Raw genomic sequence first — 18,133 nt, 5'->3', positions numbered from 1 at the left:
GAATAAAGCTGGTAGGTCAACAACCTCTGTTTTTCTCCCTTATGGCTGATCCATATCAAGTATCTTCTACAAAAAATGACAGTTCAATTCAGTTTTGGCAGATGTAGCTCATGCTACCTTTCAAAACTGGCCAACCGTCATTTCAAATTACCAATCTCTTAACATGAGTCCAGTTATTGGCCTACTTCTGCTTCTCTCATGAAAGACATGTCTGCCAAATTATGGCTACGTCAACAGTCGAAAAGTGTTTAGCAACTTCTGCATTAGCACATAACACAGCTTACTTCATGTAGTATACAAGAAATGTACGCCCCTTTCTATGCAACTCGTTCTGTATAGGTGTATTATTCTTCTACACTGCTATACATTATCTTTTATCTTTCTTCCCATCCTTTTATTGTTGTTTCTTTCTTTAGTCTTCTACTTCTTGTTCTCCTTAAACTTTTTTCTTCTTCTTCTTCTTCTTCTTCTTCTTCTTCTTCTTCTTCTTCTACTTCTTCTTCTTCTCCTTCTTTTTCTCCTTGTCCAACTCCTCCCCCTTCTTCTCCAACAATTTCTACTACACTTCATTTTGAACCTTCTTTTGTTTTTCATTATTTTGCATGATCTGAACTCAATGTAATGTGAAGCTGCAAATTTTGAGTTCTCAATATTTTTCTTCTCCTTCTCCCCCATTAATTCTCCTGCTCCATCTTTTCCAATATCCCAATATTTTAATATCCTATTTTTACAAAATTTCCACATACAAATATCACTTTTCCACCATATTTTCTCCTTCAGATTTATAAATTTCAAGTATTTCTCTCTCTCGTCTCATTCTTGTTGTACTGTCCTAATCTCAATTACCAATTTCTTTCAGTAACTTCTGTATATTATTCTTCTCATTGACAAATATCCCCTCTTTTGCTCTCTTACTCTACATGTCCTTTGTCCCACTTCTCCTTTTTTCTTCTTCCACTTCTTCTCTACCTCCAGATACTTCTTGTTTTTTTCTTCTCTTCTTATCTTATCTCTCTGTTTTCTTCTTCTTCAACTCTTAGCATCTTTATTCCTAGTTCTCCTACAAACATCTCAACCTCTCTTGCTCTCTCTTATTCTCCACATCTTTTTCAACCTCTCCCTCACTTCCTCTTCTTCACAACCTCTTTCTCACACGATCCTTCTTCACTCCCCTCTCTCATATCTAATCCTCCATCAAATTCTTCTTTCACCTTCTTTATCCACATTTATTCTTTCCACTTCTATCCTTCTCCCTATTTCAAGACACTGCGGTCATCCATGTTTTCTTTGGCTCTTTGTCTTCTATTTCACCTTCGTTTTCTTCCTCTTCTTCTTTTTCTGCTTCTTTTTCTTCTTCTTCTTCTACTTCTATTTCTTCTCCTTCTTCTTCTATTTCTTCTCCTCCTCCTTCTTCCTCTTCTTCTTTCTCCTTTTCTTCTTCTTTTTCTTCTTCTTCTTCTTCTTCTTCTTCTTCCTCTTCTTCTTCTACTACATCTTCTTCAACCCCGCCTCCTTTTCCTTCTTACATCTGTTTCCGACACACTCTCCTGCCCTTTGCACAAGAGTTCTTTATCGAACCAAAGAACTGGTTTACAATATAATAAAGCCTTTAGCCACGCTTTTTTATTAATTCCAGTGCTCACAATGGACTCGTCTAATGCTTGCAATAAACCTGCATGAATAGAGGTCTCACATGGTGAACACTGGACAGTCTTTATTCTCAATCTAACAGTCTTATTCTAGTCTTTATTTCTCACCTGCCAAGCCAAGACTACACTTGTTTCCCAGGATAACCTTTCGCTGTTCAATCCTAACAAAAAAAAAAACTCACAACATGTTGCAAATTTCTTTGCTGCTTTTTGTACTTATTTAGTTGCTGAAACTTAAGTTCTCAATTGTATGACTATGTACCAAAGTTGCTGGCAACATGTAACTGCCACTTTATTTAACTCACCAATATGTTGCAAATTTCTTTGATGCTCTTTGTACTTATTTTCTTGTTGAAACTCAAGTTCTCAATAGTATGACTATGTTCCAAAGTTGCTAGCAACATGTAACTGCCACTTTATTCAACTCACCAATATTTTGCAAATTTCTTTGTTGCTTTTTTGTTCTTAGTTTGTTATTGAAACTCAAGTTCTCAATAGAATGACTATCCCGAAAACATGTTACGAAGTTGCTCTCAATATGTAACTGCCACTTTATTCTACACTTCTACCTCTTTTTTGTTCTAAGCTAAGTTCACAATGGAACATCAGATCTATTCCCAAATAACGAAAGTAAATCCTGAAAGATATTGTAAGTAACAGTACAGATTTGAAGCTAGCAGCTCGCTCCTGTCATTATTTGTACTTCGCTTGTCTTTGTCAATTATAACTTTGTTATTTGGTAGAGAGTTAGTGGGGAGGATATTTTTAATATTCTTTCCGAAGAATGGACATTGATATGTCCAAAGCTCCGCCAATTTATGTAGATGCATAACAATATAATTATTATCTATAGTTATTATATTACAAACTGCTTTTTCATATCATATACAGTTCAATAGTTATTTTCTTAGTCTATATTATGTAAATACATCTATAATTTTGCTGTATTGTAAACTATTGTATATAAGTGTATAAGACAGTATATATTGTAATCTACATAAATAAAGTACTCAATCAATCAATCAAGTAACTGACAATAGTACAACTATTCCCAACCAACAAAGGTACAACCTGCTCAAAGAGCAACATGCTGCTAATCTGTTTGCAGCTTGTTGTATTTTTTAGCAACTTTGACCGCCACTCATTTATTCATTTATTTATTTTTGATACAATTACAAATCATATTAATATGATCGGGATAGAACAACAGGCATAGCCCAAAACTATCCTGTTCCCAAATTTTGATAAATAATAAAATGTCCCGAAATAATAGGTTATGTTCTTACTTAGAGACGTTAAAGTTCAAAGTTCTGGAAGTCCTTCTCCTCTAGCCTTGATTGCATTAATTTTTACAATAGTATAACATATTACAAATTAGTTTGCTACTTGCCAGTTTAGGTATTGTCTTCTTTTGTGATAGCTATGTTCAAATCTTTTGACAACTTGAGTTTATCCCATTTTCTGATCTTCCCTATTAACATTTTCCCCCTAATAACCTATTTTCCCTATTAATTTGGCTGTTGTGTCCTACCTACTTCTGAATATAGTAAATTGAAAAGCATGTTGCGAATATGCTTGTGTTGTTGTGCAATATCTTATCTCTAATAAATTCATCATTTTTTGGAGATAGTATGTTCTGACCAGTGAACTCTTTATTACTCTACATCCTACACCACGGAGTAATGAACAACGGAGTTTTATTCCGTTATTCCGTGGCTACACTCAGTACTAAGCTAGTAGCCTACAGAGCTCAAATTTCATGAAAAAATAAATTGAATAATTATAATTTGACTTCTTTTGTCTATAATTGATTTTTAGAAAAGTCATTTCATTCCTACAACATCAGGCTAACAAGATCTCTTTGAGGAATCCAATTGATTTTCATACAACTGACTCGAAAATTATTCAGTTTATGTTTATTTATTCATTTGAAAAGCATTCATACCGGTTTGGAAGCATCAGGCATTGAAACTGATCGTTTAAAATTGGGTCAATCGTTCTAATTGGGTCAAATTCAATATTCAATGGATGAGTATAGGTACTCATCATAGATGTATTCTAAAACAAAGCAAATCACTCCGTAGAACTTCTTAAATGTCATCATCATCATCATCTTACGTACAAGGATTAGGTTAATGCCTGTTCCGACTTACAAACAGCTTATTAATATCTATATTTCAATTACAAAATTACGCTATAATTTATACAAGTAGTGTATTTATTGCCATCTCTTCCGTGGCCTACCAATAGATCTTCCTAAATGTTATTGTATAAAACATACAATTATAGTTAGTTGGATTAAAAAGTAGGAGTGGCCTATGATATCCTGCGGTTTGTCTATGTTTTTCAAGTATACTTGTACTATAGTGGACTGAATCTTCAGTACAAGAAACATCTCTAGTATATTATACAGTATTCATTCTGAATCTATATCATGTATATCATAGCAAAGGCATATCTAGATATTATAAGAATCATTATTCTATTTCCCAATGATCATAGTCAATACGATCATTAGATACGTTTTCTCCAACCATAGATATACCAAACCGATAGGCACAAAAACCCTTGTACCAATAGGTATCGAATATCTTACATAGAATCTCATTTCCATCCATCATTCCAGAAACTATAATCCACATTAGAACAAAAGCAAATCGGATTCCAATAAAAATTAATAATCATCAGGAATGACAAGACCATAGTTCTTACTTCTCCCCCCTCTCTTTCTACCTTAAACATGCTAACAAACAACCCCCTACCCTCCTCCCACCATGAAACCGAAACCATGGTATACCATGACTGATCCTTGAGCTACTTTGTAGAACAAGACATAATAACCATAAAACTGTCAACGGATAACAAATGGCGGCTTTTGTGATCGAAAAAGGCTAATGGAGAAGGAGAAATAAAGGAGGAAGGAAAGTGAGAAATGGGAGAGAAAATGAGAATAACAAATGTGGGAGACGGAGAGATGGAGACGAAATAAGCTATAAGAAAGGAGTAGAGAGGAGAATGTAGAAGAGCCTTCAAAAATGAAAATACTGTATAGATAAAATGGAGGATAATGTGAGAGAGAAAAATAGAATGGATGGAAGTGAGAGAGAAAAGGAAGAATGGAAAGTGAAAGAAATATGGATCATGAAGTGATTAGGGACAAGAAAAAGTTGGGAAAGATGAATAGAGAATGGAGAATGGAGAACATGGAAGAGGTGTAAAGAGCAAAAAGTAGAATATGAGAAAGAATAGAGGATGTAGGATTGATTGATTGATTGAGTACTTTATTTATGTAGATCACAATATATACTGGCTTATACACTTATATACAATAGCTTACAATACAGCAAAATTATAGATGAATTTACATAATATAGACTAAGAAAATAATTATTGAACTGTATATGATATGAAAAAGCAGTTTGTAATATAATAACTATAGATAATAATCATATTGTTATGCATCTACATAAATTGGCGGAGCTTTGGACATATCAATGTCCATTCTTCGGAAAGAATATTAAAAATATCCTCCCACTAACTCTCTACCAAGGATTAGATGGAAGAAGGAAGAAGAGAGAGAAGAGGTGGAAGAAGGGAAAGAAGATACAAGAGTGAAAGAAGGAGAAAGGATAGAGATACGATATAGATGAGTAAGAAGGATTACAACTATAAAACAATAACGGAAAATAAGAAGTTTCAAGTGAATGAATCAAATTTTATTGCCGTTCAACAATACATGTTAAATTAGTAGAGGTGAAAACTATAGTAGGCTAAGAAACTTGATGAGGAGAAGAATTAGTAAACTACAACAAAATCGACAACATAACAAGATGGAAGAGAAAGAAAAGGAAGAACGATAAGAAGAAGAGGGGAGAATTTGTGAAAGAAATAGACCTGGGAAAGAACACGAGTGTTGGTCAGGCAGTGGTCGGATTCCTACCATCAGTCACTGCAGGGGGTGGATATTTTTCGGAGGGTAGCTTGGAGAAACTCAAAGTAGAAACGGACCACAACTGTCTGCTTTATTATTATGGGTTCATGGTTTTCAAGGTGGACTCTAAAATAGCCATATTAGTATATCTATACTGGAAAGTTCTAAACTGTAACAGCCACATTGGTATATCTATACTTTCCAGTTCAAAGCTTTTAGAAATATCTAACTATAGGATACTTTCGTGTAGGCCTACTACGATGAAGCTATATCTATGTATTTCGTTTCCACAATACTTATACTACATTTTACAAAACTATGTTTTTTCAGTTCAAACTGTTCAAATTATATCTATACTCTCGTGTTCTGAACCACTGTACATTTAAAAAATAACAACTGTACATATAAATATGCATATTTATATAACATCACATTAAATATCATCAGCTGTGCTAATAGTGAAGTTGTGTTTCTTTTCTAGCTCGAAATTTTGCAGAATTACTCAAAAATTTCAAATTTGTAGAGATTTTGGTAGAATATTTTTGGTTTTAATTAGTGTTTAAAGATAAAAATTTAAAATTTGTAGTTTAGTCATTAGTTTTGGAGTGGAAATTGGACTTTTTAAAGTGAAAAGTGGAGTCATAACCTCATTCTTTTTTGAAACTTTTATTTGTAAAAATTTGGGAGAAGACAGTTTTGGGTTATGCCTGTTGTCTTCTCCCAATCATAATTATATTGTAATCATGATTTGTGATTGTCAATTGAATAAATAAATATTGAACTATAAACATGAATTTCATTGTTAGAAATAGAATTGGATTATCATACATATATTTATACTTCCGAGTAGCAAATCGTTTTGGAACCATAAAGCTTTTTAAACTCATTTCAAACTCAGTATAAATCTCCATATCCTATATCTCAATGCAGTCCTATAGACCTCTATACAGGTCGACTATACTTCGTCTACTAACCATTGGTCGAAAGTTCAAACGAAAAACATCCTGCTAAAATTGGCTGCACACATGTTTTCAGTCCAGCATGCTGTTCTCTGTGCTGCCGCTAACATATGCCGACCAAATTTCGGTGCTCTTCTTGATCGTAAAATTCAAATTCAAAATGACAGGAGAGTGCTGTCTCGTTAGCTGGAAATAATGTATGACTTATTTTTATGGCTGGAGAATATGGTGTTGATGCAATTTTGATGGGGAGCCTACCTCATAAATGAATATGTTTGTGTGGACAGATGAATTTTACAGGAATATGAGTATGAATATTTGATGATCAATATGAATGAAATCTGTATGACATACTACCACCATATGACACACTACCAATCGTGGTTTATGAATCGAATACTCAATCAAAAATGTCCAGAAAAAATTATTGAAGTAAAACTCTACTGAAATTACGATTAATTCGTGAATAACAGAGTTAAATTTGAATTCTAATTGAATTATATTCAAAAAGTATCTTCCTTCAACGGAGCCAATCTTTGAGAAAACGAACAATATTCTAGAAGAGACATAAAGAATATTCTATTCAGACACACGAAGCATAAGAAATAAATTTTAATGTAAAGAAAAAAATTCAATTTCGTTTTTTTAAAAAATGTTTGAATTGATTCCATTGAATTACTTTACTTCAAGTTATTAATAATTAGATTACTCACAGAGTAAGTAACTCACACTATTGAGAAAATTCCGCTATTGCTAAAATGCTCAACAGTCCTTCAAAGAACCTACAAAAAAAGAACTCTGGCTTTTCTAATAAACCCACTAATAATAATCCTTCAATTTTAGTGAGTCTAAAAACTCCACATGATGTTAATCGACAAAACAGACAAGTATAAACGTCTTAAAAATGTTCTTTGATCGAAAATATTTTAACAGTTTACATAAACGTTTATATTTTAAAATAAAATTGCTGTTTCTCCAAGTAATGTACCACAAAATCACATGAATTTTAGCGCAGCACTCGTATAATAAAATAGAATAAGGATATGAACACTCTTCATTACAGTTACCACAATTTATTGAAGCTCATTTAATTATATAGCTCAGAAGTGTTAGAGATAAGAGATAATAATATTTCCTCTGCATCATTGCATCTTGTAATATTTTATCTAATTATATGTTCATCTAATTACAGCACAGAAGAGGGGAAGTTAATGCTATTTCCTCTGTAACTTTGCATCTTGAAATATGTTCAATTTTTGACAATTTGAAATGAAGACATCAGGATATCACCATCAAAACCTTTTCAGACAGCGACCAGCTTCTAGATAGTATATTTATAATTATATCATTAGGAATGATTATTATACTATATAGTGAGGTCCACGTTATAACTTAATTTCTGTTGTTTTGAAATTCAGATTGTTGTATCACAGCTTTTTAAATTAGCCGCCATTTCAGGTTTGTTTAAAAATAAAAATCTGATCTCAGTTATGAAAGCAAACTTACGAATCAAATTACGAAAAATATATTTTCTTGATTAATTTGACATTAAATTGATTATTTTATCAAGGAAATGATAATTATTATTAGATCAAATTCAATGGGATGAATTGAGTAACAGCTGTGTACACTCAGTGGCAAAATGGAGAGACTTGGCAACGTTTTTCTCCTATCTTTCTTTACTGCCATTATAACGTGGACCTCACTATAGAATTATATCATTTAGAGAGTATAGAAATATATCATTCTATACTATCTGCCAGATACATGAACCGACTGTTGAAATTATTATTGTTCGGTAGTAACTTATATCATTTCTATATTCTCTGCCAGCTACACGACCCGTCTGTTGAAATTATTATTATACGGTAGCCTTCTGAATAACGGCCTGTATCATCTTTCACAGGCTTCTGTGCTCCTAGCTGCCAGACTATTATGATAGCCTGATTTAAAATTGTCCGTCTGTCCGTCAATCATTCAATCTACTCATCTGACTATTTTCTCGACTCATTCGAAAGGGCATGGCACAATAAACTTTGGTCATCGTTTCCTAGTAGACTACATTCTTCTTTCTCGTGACTTCAATTGGTGGGCTTATTTCAATTGGGAACAGTGGAGTTGATTATACAGTGTAACTGTACATTCAAATTATTGTCTGAGGGATTATCAGTTTCTTTAACTTTTTTAGAGCCAAGAATAACGTGTTTTGAAGGATTTTATTGATAGGGGTACGGTAGTCATAAATAAATTTATCTGCTCGTTATGAGAAGCGTGATGATTACTGAGCATCTAAGGTGGGTTCCGAAACACCGGTAAGTTATATATACAGGTCTGGAAACGGTTTTATTCAATTTTTCAGTTCATTTACAAACAGCTAAATTGTAGCCTACATCTTAATTAACAGCCAACACATACCCGTAGGGCTACGTTTCAGCAGGGGAACTGAAATTCAGACGAAATCTTTCACTCTGTATAACTTGGTAACCAAGCATTTTCGTTCCTATGTCGATTAGATATTTTTTTCTTCTTTTGATGTGAGGAATCACACCCTGACTTATAGGAACCTTTTTTCAGAACACCCTGTATACCAGTAAGTCACTATTATGGTTTGATTTGGTTTGGTTTTCAGATTTATTCTACAGTTTTGCAGGTTTGAAGCCTAGTGAGATCGGATTCCCCAAGTATTCAAGTGACAATGACTTATAATTATATGACAATGAGTTATAAAATTGTCGAAATACCGGTCATATTCAAATAATGAAAACGGAAATCAACTATGTTTGGAAGTATGTGAACATTTCATTCAATTCTAGGACACATCATCAATTTTTTATCCAATTTTCATTTTAATAGAACGAGATCTTCATCAGTTGTAGATCGAAGAGTAATTCATATCAGTAATATCACTCAAGTCCATCATCAATATATTGTTCGAACACATTTCCTACATTTGAATTGAAATTGGAATTTTCTATTCTCCAAAAAATATTAACAATATAAAATATTATATTTGCCTGTGAAAAATAAAAATACATTTCATTGGAGGCTCCTCTTATGGGGGCACATGCCTGTGAGAGAGGAGTAACCATATGAATCCATATAAATATAAACCATATAAATCCATGTGAAACCATATAATCGTATGAATAACATACATATGAGTTTCTACATATGAGTGAGTAGCCTGCCTATATCACTCACTCTGAAAATTAACTAACTATTTATATAAATTGGATTTCCTCTCATCTTGAAACATGATTCAAAAATACGACAATAATATTATAGCAGAATAAAGTTTTCTATAAAAATTTCATCAATTTGAAGGATAACTCACCTCTGGATAGATAGGTCCTCTTCCCAATGTCTAAAAATTGCCTTGCGACAATGATTTTTAACTCACTAAAATTTGAGTTTGATAAACACTAATACACTAAACACTTTATAATTAAATTTTTAACTCCAGTTTCCAACACACAACCTTACTCGAATAAATAGAGTTTTTTGTTTGATTAAAACACTTTCAAAAAACGTTTCTCCTAACTGTGCTCAGTGAGATAAAAGTAATTTTTCGAAGTTATAATATCTAATTTTTCATAACTTTAAAATAGTGTATGTTTGATTATTGTATTTTTAAAATCTTATTTAAGCATGTGAATCAATCAATAAATAGTATATCCAATCAATAAATCGAATTCAATCAATATTGTTGATACAGTACTAGTAGTCACAAACACGTTTGTACATGACGTAACTTGTCGGAGCGAGACAGAACAGAAAGAGACACGCACACACTTCACGGACCGAGCTCCAAAACGCCACTGAGCCGAATTGTTGAAACACGCGCTGCTGTCAGCTGTTCGGAGACTGCGCGCTCACTCTGGTGACCGAAAGTGGAACTAACCACTTTTTGACGTTCCAAGTACTGGTAGCACAGTATACATACAGTACGGAAACTTGGCTATACCCTGACGCCAAAATCCGCCATCTTGTTAGGAAGCGCCGCATTGTAATAGTATTGATGGTAGGTTCGGATCACTTTAATGATCCGGATCAATTGATCTCGTTCACTGCCACAAACCAATCAGAAGACCAGGATTGGAACTTCCCAAGGTCACGTGACGTGTTTTGTGTTGGGGTCATGTAAAAAGCATTGGTTAGATAGGCGATTGATTACAAGTTTCCTTTCTGTACTTATTCTGTGCTGGTAGTGTGGGATAGTAGAGGGAGTCGATTGGGTCAGTTTATATCACGACTACTGTCACTTTCATTTTATTTCGGAACTATAACTAAACTATTCTGAGGAGTGTATGATATTATACCGCACTGGTTATTTCTATACACATTTTTATCGTAGTTGAAGACTGCAAAACGAGATAGTGAACTTGTCAGAAGGTTTCTGTATAGTAGCTGGTTGAAAGGCTTTTCTGAAAACGTTCTTGAGAACCGTTTTTATTTACGAACCGTTAATTAACAAATCATACAAACTACAGAAACGTTATTTAAAAGATTCAGTAAGAATATTATCTTCGAAACAAACAGACTTAAGCTCAGACACATCGATTTTTGTTCGTACAGTATTTTGCCGTCATTATGAATTTTATGAGATTAAATATATGATTTCAAACAGACGATGTTTGTCAAGTTCCGTTTAATCTGATAGAATTCAAAAGGACGGCAAAATATCGTACAAACAAAAATCTATTTGTGTATAACTACTTAACTGACTGTGAAAAAGTACTATATTAATGTCGAATGTATTTCCCTTGATGTACAGTTTTCATGAAAGACTGATAGATTAATGATGGATCTCCTCGACGTACTACGTAATTGAACTACATGAAACAATCAATTTTGAAACTACCCAAGTAACGTTTAGTTGAGTTTTTTTTAGTAAATTGAATAAAATTCTCAAAAATTGATATTTTCAGAACATTCAATTAACAATACCATGAAGAATTCATCCTCCAAATCTCATTGATTTATCTCTTACCGAATTTGAAATGTTCTGTCCCGAAGATTTAAACTTGAGGGGCTCATATCTCAAAAAGTAATGATAAAAAAAAATGTTTTCGTGAGAAAAATTTTTCATTTTGATAGCTTGATAGTATACAAATCGAAAAACTTTTAAAAATATCACCAGTAGAATAGTTATTTGTGCAACTAGTGCGCAAAGTGACAGTTTGCTGCACCGAAAGAAACGTTTACGCCCGAGCCGTAGGCGAGGGCGGAATGGTTTCTTGAGTGCAGCAGAGGAACTTTGCGCACGTATTTCACATTAAGTTTTTTCCTACAGTTACCATTGAATATGAAAAGTGGGTAATTATGGGTAAAATTGCCTGAAATCCATCAAATAACTTAGTAGTGTTTGAATGGCGGGGGGCAGCTGTGTGGTGTGTGCTGTGGTGGCACTGTGCTGTCGTTGTCCTCCATTATAATATCTAATAGTAATAAATTAGCGCGTTGTGCTTGGTTGCACCTCTGCTCACTATAGCAGCCCAGTCACTGTTACCAACTTCATTTTGATTTTGCTGCACTGTTGCTCCATATAACCTACTAAGTATTTTGCGTTGCCATGTTGCAAATCTGGAGTGCAGAAAAATTTTTCCCGCACTAGAGCGGAAAAGTGATTCTTTGCGTTCTGTAATCAGTGCAGCAATGGCCACTTTTCAACTTAACTGTAGGAAAAGTGTATTTTTAGCCTTTGCACAGCCTTAAGTCCACCACACGATGCAATGAATTAATTATGTTATTTTCAAATCAAGCAGACCGAGAAGTGCTAACGTTTGAAAGGACTAGAGGACGACTCTTGTTGCTGTTCGAAGGCTGCAGAAAGAGGCATCATATAACTAGTTCCAATTTAGCCTCCTGAAGGAAGGATACCGCTTCACTTTTTTCGTATGATCTGCTAAAAACGGATAATTACATTTATTACATTTATTACATTCCTTAATCACAATATCAAATTAATGATTGGGAGAGAATCAACAGGATAAACCCAAAACTGTTTTTCTCCCTAGTTTTGATAAAAATAGTCCAGATGAGGTTATGAAAACACTTTTATAAAGATCACAAAAATTTACAGTCCAAATATACATTATACTAAAAATTTTGTATCTCGGTTGATCAGAAAGATGAAACAAATTATTATTACACTTGAAAATGCATTAATAAATTGAAAAATATTAAAAAACTTGATAAATTTGAAGCCAGAAAAATCACAAAAACATTCACTATCAGCATATGACTAAGATACTGGAGAATTTCACAATAAAACTATTGTTAGCAAACAAAAGATCTGTGGGAAATGTGAAAACTGAGAAAACTCATTCAGGTAGGCTAGCAGTTGTAAATCAACTTTCAAGCTGTTAATTAAATTCATGATAATATTAAGAGCTCATTCCCAATGGAATTATACAATACCGTTCCAAATGAATCTTTAGTAAAACCTAGTGGAAAACAAATCTGTGGGCTTGCTGTGTAGACTCAAGCAGCCGGAAATGAACTCAATATTATTAGTTCATTCAATGTGTATTCCAAATTAAGGTTTGAAGCAGTTTTGGGCAAATGCCTGTTGTTTTTACCTGAATTGTATTTGCATATAATAATAAATAATAAATAAATAAATAAATAAATAAATAATAATAAATAATAAATAAATAAATAATAATAAATAATAAATAAATAAATAAATAAATAAATAATAAATAATAAATAAATAAATAAATAATAATAAATAAATAATAAATAAATAATAAATAAATAAATAAATAAATAAATAAATAAATAAATAAATAAATAATAAATAATAAATAATAAATAAATAAATAAATAAATAAATAAATAAATAAATAAATAATAAATAATAAATAAATAAATAAATAATATACTTAAGGGAATGAAATTTACTGGGACATTTTGATCCTGTAGTTGATGATTCGAGAAAATCATTACAGATAACAGAAAGATTCTAGAAGAAACAAAGAGATCATAGCACAATTCAAACCACAGAAAACAAACATCTCATAAACAATTAAAACTAGGACCTCTCCAGAGACCAATCCCAGAGATTCAAAACAGAATCACCGTGTTCCGAGCACGCACAGAAAATCCATTAATTGGGGAGACTCACAAGGAAAGTAAAAAAGTACGAGACACAAACTTGAATGGCAGAATACAAAAGAATGTAGTGAGCAGATTTTCAAGGAGCCGGTACGTAATGGAAGGGTTTGAGCCGCCGAAACCCGCGTTCAGCCAAGCGCAAGAATTGTGAACAAAGTTTTACACCTTCACGAACAAAAACACAAAAGACTGTTGTCGCGCGGAGGCACAACTTGAAAACTTGGCGATAACTTTTGTGCGGCTTTTATACACGGCATTGTTCTGCCGGCTGAAAGGTGTCTCGCCCGAAAAAGTCAGTCACCACGCCGCCAACTACCAATCACAGCACTTCCCGCCAAAAATCCGACGGCGCGAAAAGTGCTGGTTGGTGGAAGGTGGTGAAGGGAGGTTGTTTTCTGAGCGGTTGAGTTTCAAAGTTTTCGGCTGCTGCTTTTGTGTTTTTTGGGGACAGGGATGGAGGGACGGTGGATAAATGGAACGATTGTTGACGCCACTGTGAAGCAGAGATCTGATATTGTGATATCCTATACTATTAAACGAGCAATTTCTGTTTATATGTTTAGATGTTTATAAATCTGTATATAACCGGATCTCGTAAACGGCTCTAAAGATTCTCACGAAATTTGGAAAAATGTAGGTTTATGATATGAAAATACGATTGCACTAGATCTCAACCCTGGGATAACTCGCTGAAGGACATTAAAAGGATAAATACGTCCTTGGAAAAACAGCTGGAAATTTAGTCCTCTGTCGAGACCGTAATTGAAGTGAGTGAACGAGTGCATGTGTGGGATCATTCAGCTGATCTCACGAGGAGAGAAATTTATTTTTGTTTATTCATCTTTTTTTAGAGAACATGTTACTTCAGAAAGTCCAAAAAAGTAACTAGATGCTGTTAGTGTAGAATAGTACATAGTATATATTACAAATATTGTAGCAAACATAGTATATCATTCTAAATCGAATTCATAGTACCTATATCTATTTGTAATTGATGATGTGTTTGTTTTTTGGAGTGTGAATAAATTGTTATTTTGATGAGTGATAGTAGCTTAACCTAGATTTTGAATGGACTGTAGTATAAATTTGAAAAGGGACAGTTTTGGGCATAAGCCTGTTGTGCCTCCTCATATAACTGTAAAAATAATTGTACGACTGAGAAAATTAATTAATAAATATAAACTATAAATTCAAATTTTCCATGCTTTTACACTCCAGAGCAATTGTACGACTGAGAAAATTAATTAATAAATATAAACTATAAATTCAAATTTTCCATGCTTTTACACTCCAGAGCAAAGCTCGGTCCCCCGATATTTCACTGATAAATGCTGTCTGCTACCCTCAGAAACAGCACCATAGAAATGTGGATGTGGAAGAATGGTATGATTTTAGAAAAACTTAAGAATAACCTAGAAGAATGGTATGTTGTTAGAGATACATTAGAATAGCCTTAAGTTGGAAGATAGCTTGATGATTCATTCACTCATAGAAGAATATCTCAAATTAATTACAGCTTCTTCACAAAAATTATATCCTTCTTCAAGAAGAAAGTAATAAGACCCAAATGATATGAATCGTATATCGTAGCTATTACAATAAATAAGATATACCACAGAGAAAGAAATGAAAGAGAGAAGTCCTTCCACTTTGTGGCTATACTCTCTAGTAGGCCTAGTACAGATATTGCAGTACAGTTTATTTATTTATTCGTAGATACATCAATCACAAATAATATAAATATGATTGAGAAGGAACAACAGGCTTGGCCCAAAACTATTCCATTCCCGAATTTTGATAATGTCCAAAAAAGGAGGTTATGTTTCTACCGCAAAAAGTTCAAGTTCAATTTTGGTCCAAAAATATATATTAGCAAGAAATTTAAAGTTGTAGAGTACTATGTAGATTTTTATGTATTTGTACAGTGAAACTTCTATGTTAATTCCGCGTTCATATGGACGGATAATAAATGTTCAAAGTAGTATACGAATTTCAGAGAAAATTGATACCAATGAAGTTGTCGCACGTTCAAATACAGTTGAATTGGTTATGTAGATCATTTGATCGTATGATATCGCCAATTGGTAATCTAGATGGAAGACAACACTCTTGAAAATAAGACAAGCATAATTAGAACACATGGAAATAAGTTGGAAATTGCATTTGTTCAAATGCTAAATAATGAATAGCAGTGGCGGATCTACGGGGTTGGCTTTCGGACTCAAGCCCCCCCCAAAACGCCTAATTTTTTTTTGTAAGAATGTAAATTTTATAAATAGTTTAATAATTAGTTTGAAGCTGGTAAATATTCATAAAGCTGCTATATTCATTGGCAAGAATGACCTAATTCCACTACTACGTCTTCAATTGTATGATATCCGTTAACGTTAGTCTTGTCCCGTCATTTATAAAACCAGCTGAATATGATGATGAGATCGTAAATATAGCAAAGAAATATTGTGGGGAATCTAGTTCATTTCAATTGTACAATGAAATCGCAATGTGGAGAGAACATTGGAGTCAAAGTAAAGGTAAAGTAGAAGTACCATCTACAGCAATCGAAACCTTCTGCGACTCATCTGTTACATTCTACCCTAATATAAAGAATCTTCTGCACTTGCTTTGTGTTCTACCTGTCACTTCATGCACTGGCGAAAGAAGTTTTTCATCAATGAAACTGGTAAAAAATTACTTGAGAACAACAATGCGACAAGATAGACTCAACGGCCTGGCTCTGATGAACATTCATAAGAATACAATAAATGTGGATCCTTTGGAGGTAACTATAATAGCTTAAATAACTATAACTAGAGCTATATATAGCTCTATTTTCTTAAATTTAAATTAAACTGTACATCCATTTTAATGTGAATTTTAAGCTGAATGTAAACTTACATTTTTAAACAAATTGATTTGAACCACATGAATATTGATTTTTATTTGAGTTTAATGTTTAAGCATAAACTCACAGTCATAGAATATTTGCTCTTTTTTGGCTTTTCTTTTTTTTTATAATGTGAATAATTCAAAGTTCCTTATGCACGTATAAATATTTTAATTTATTCACCATTAGTACATGTGATGAAGCTTTTAAATATCAACGCAGAAGATTTTTTTTTTGTTATTATGAGATTTTTGCAATGTTTATCATAGATTTATTGAAAACGGTAGGGAGGGAAGAAGGATAGGACTTTGGAGTCCTATCATCCTTCCATCCACTTTGGATCTTTTTTTTTGTTTTTTATCATCCAGTCCTTGATCGAGTGATTAACTGGCGTATGCTTTTCACAGGTAATTGAAAAGTTTGCTCAAAAGCACACAAGGCGTTTACAGTTCCTGTACAGCGACTAGCGATGAATGACAGTATTTTAATTCTCAGACCATCACTTCAAGTCTCCAAACAAAAGTTCCAACTGTGTCCCCATCATTATTTATTCATCTCCAGGCAGTAGAACTATTTCGAAATATTAAATGTACGATGTACTTAAAAATAAATCCTTTTCATATTTTTAATCTGTCTTTTATTAACTTTAATGTATTTCATTATTAAATAAATAAACAAAACATCCTGAAAACTTTTACTGTGAAACACACGTTTTTACTCCATAAAACTTCAACAATTAACTTCATTAAATGTAAGCCCTTTCACAAAATTTTCCCCTGTTCAGCCCCCCCCCCCCAAAATAAAATTCTAGATCCGCCACTGATGAATAGCTATTATTAAACAAAAATCCCAATTTAATGCTGTAAATCACCCCGAAGACTTCCCCGATGAATTGAGATTTTTGTTTAATAATAATTATTTATTAATAACTAGAGTTATTTTTGAGCGAATAGAAAGATGTCATACTATTTAGAACTCACCGATTTGTAGAAAGAACTTGACACTGTAGAGCCACCCAGCATGCAGCAACGGCGCATGCGTGGAAAGACTAGTTTCCTCGATGAAACACCAGCAACTGAAGGTCCTTTCTACATCATTTTGCCCATCGCAATGATTCCGTTGATCAATGATGAACCCTGTAATAGATTTCAATTATTATTATTATTTATTTCACGTTCATTTCATACAAAGCATCTTTCGCTAGAGAAGTAGGTAAATAGGTATCTTTCTCTCCAAAGTGTGCATTGAACTATACATAATAATTGTGATTATCCATTAACAAAATACAACATAAATCTGCGAACTTCGTAGAAAACAGTCTGTATAACATAATTCAGAAGATAATATTATAAATAATATTCCAGAAGACAATGATATTGAGCATCAGGTCAGAATGTTGGGTTTCACTTTGGAGAGAAGTTTGAGTTGGGAGCCTCACATCATAAAATTGTGTAAGAGACTCTCTCGTGTTGTCTTTCTACTTAGAAGACTTAAGTTATCATTGAACTCTGATTCTTTGGTACTTGCTTACTATGGACTTTTCCATTCCCTCAAATCCTATGGTATTCGCCTATGGGGTAATTCTTGCCAT

The 18,133-nt window shown here is 33.1% G+C and overlaps 1 protein-coding gene across 1 annotated transcript in view; it reads right to left on the bottom strand.

The window, feature by feature from the left end:
* Positions 1 to 17,594, bottom strand: part of LOC111059179 (discoidin domain-containing receptor 2-like) — a 566,524-nt gene extending 548,930 nt beyond the window's left edge. Inside the window, 1 exon segment of the mRNA XM_039429976.1 lies at positions 17,523 to 17,594. The gene's annotated coding sequence lies outside the window, so the exon portion shown is untranslated.
* Between the last annotated feature and the right edge of the window lie 539 nt (positions 17,595 to 18,133).

The sequence above is a fragment of the Nilaparvata lugens genome, chromosome 6 (genome assembly GCF_014356525.2).
Source record: "Nilaparvata lugens isolate BPH chromosome 6, ASM1435652v1, whole genome shotgun sequence".
In the NCBI taxonomy this organism is placed as follows: domain Eukaryota; kingdom Metazoa; phylum Arthropoda; class Insecta; order Hemiptera; family Delphacidae; genus Nilaparvata; species Nilaparvata lugens.
This window is presented reverse-complemented; position numbering and strand designations above follow the sequence as displayed.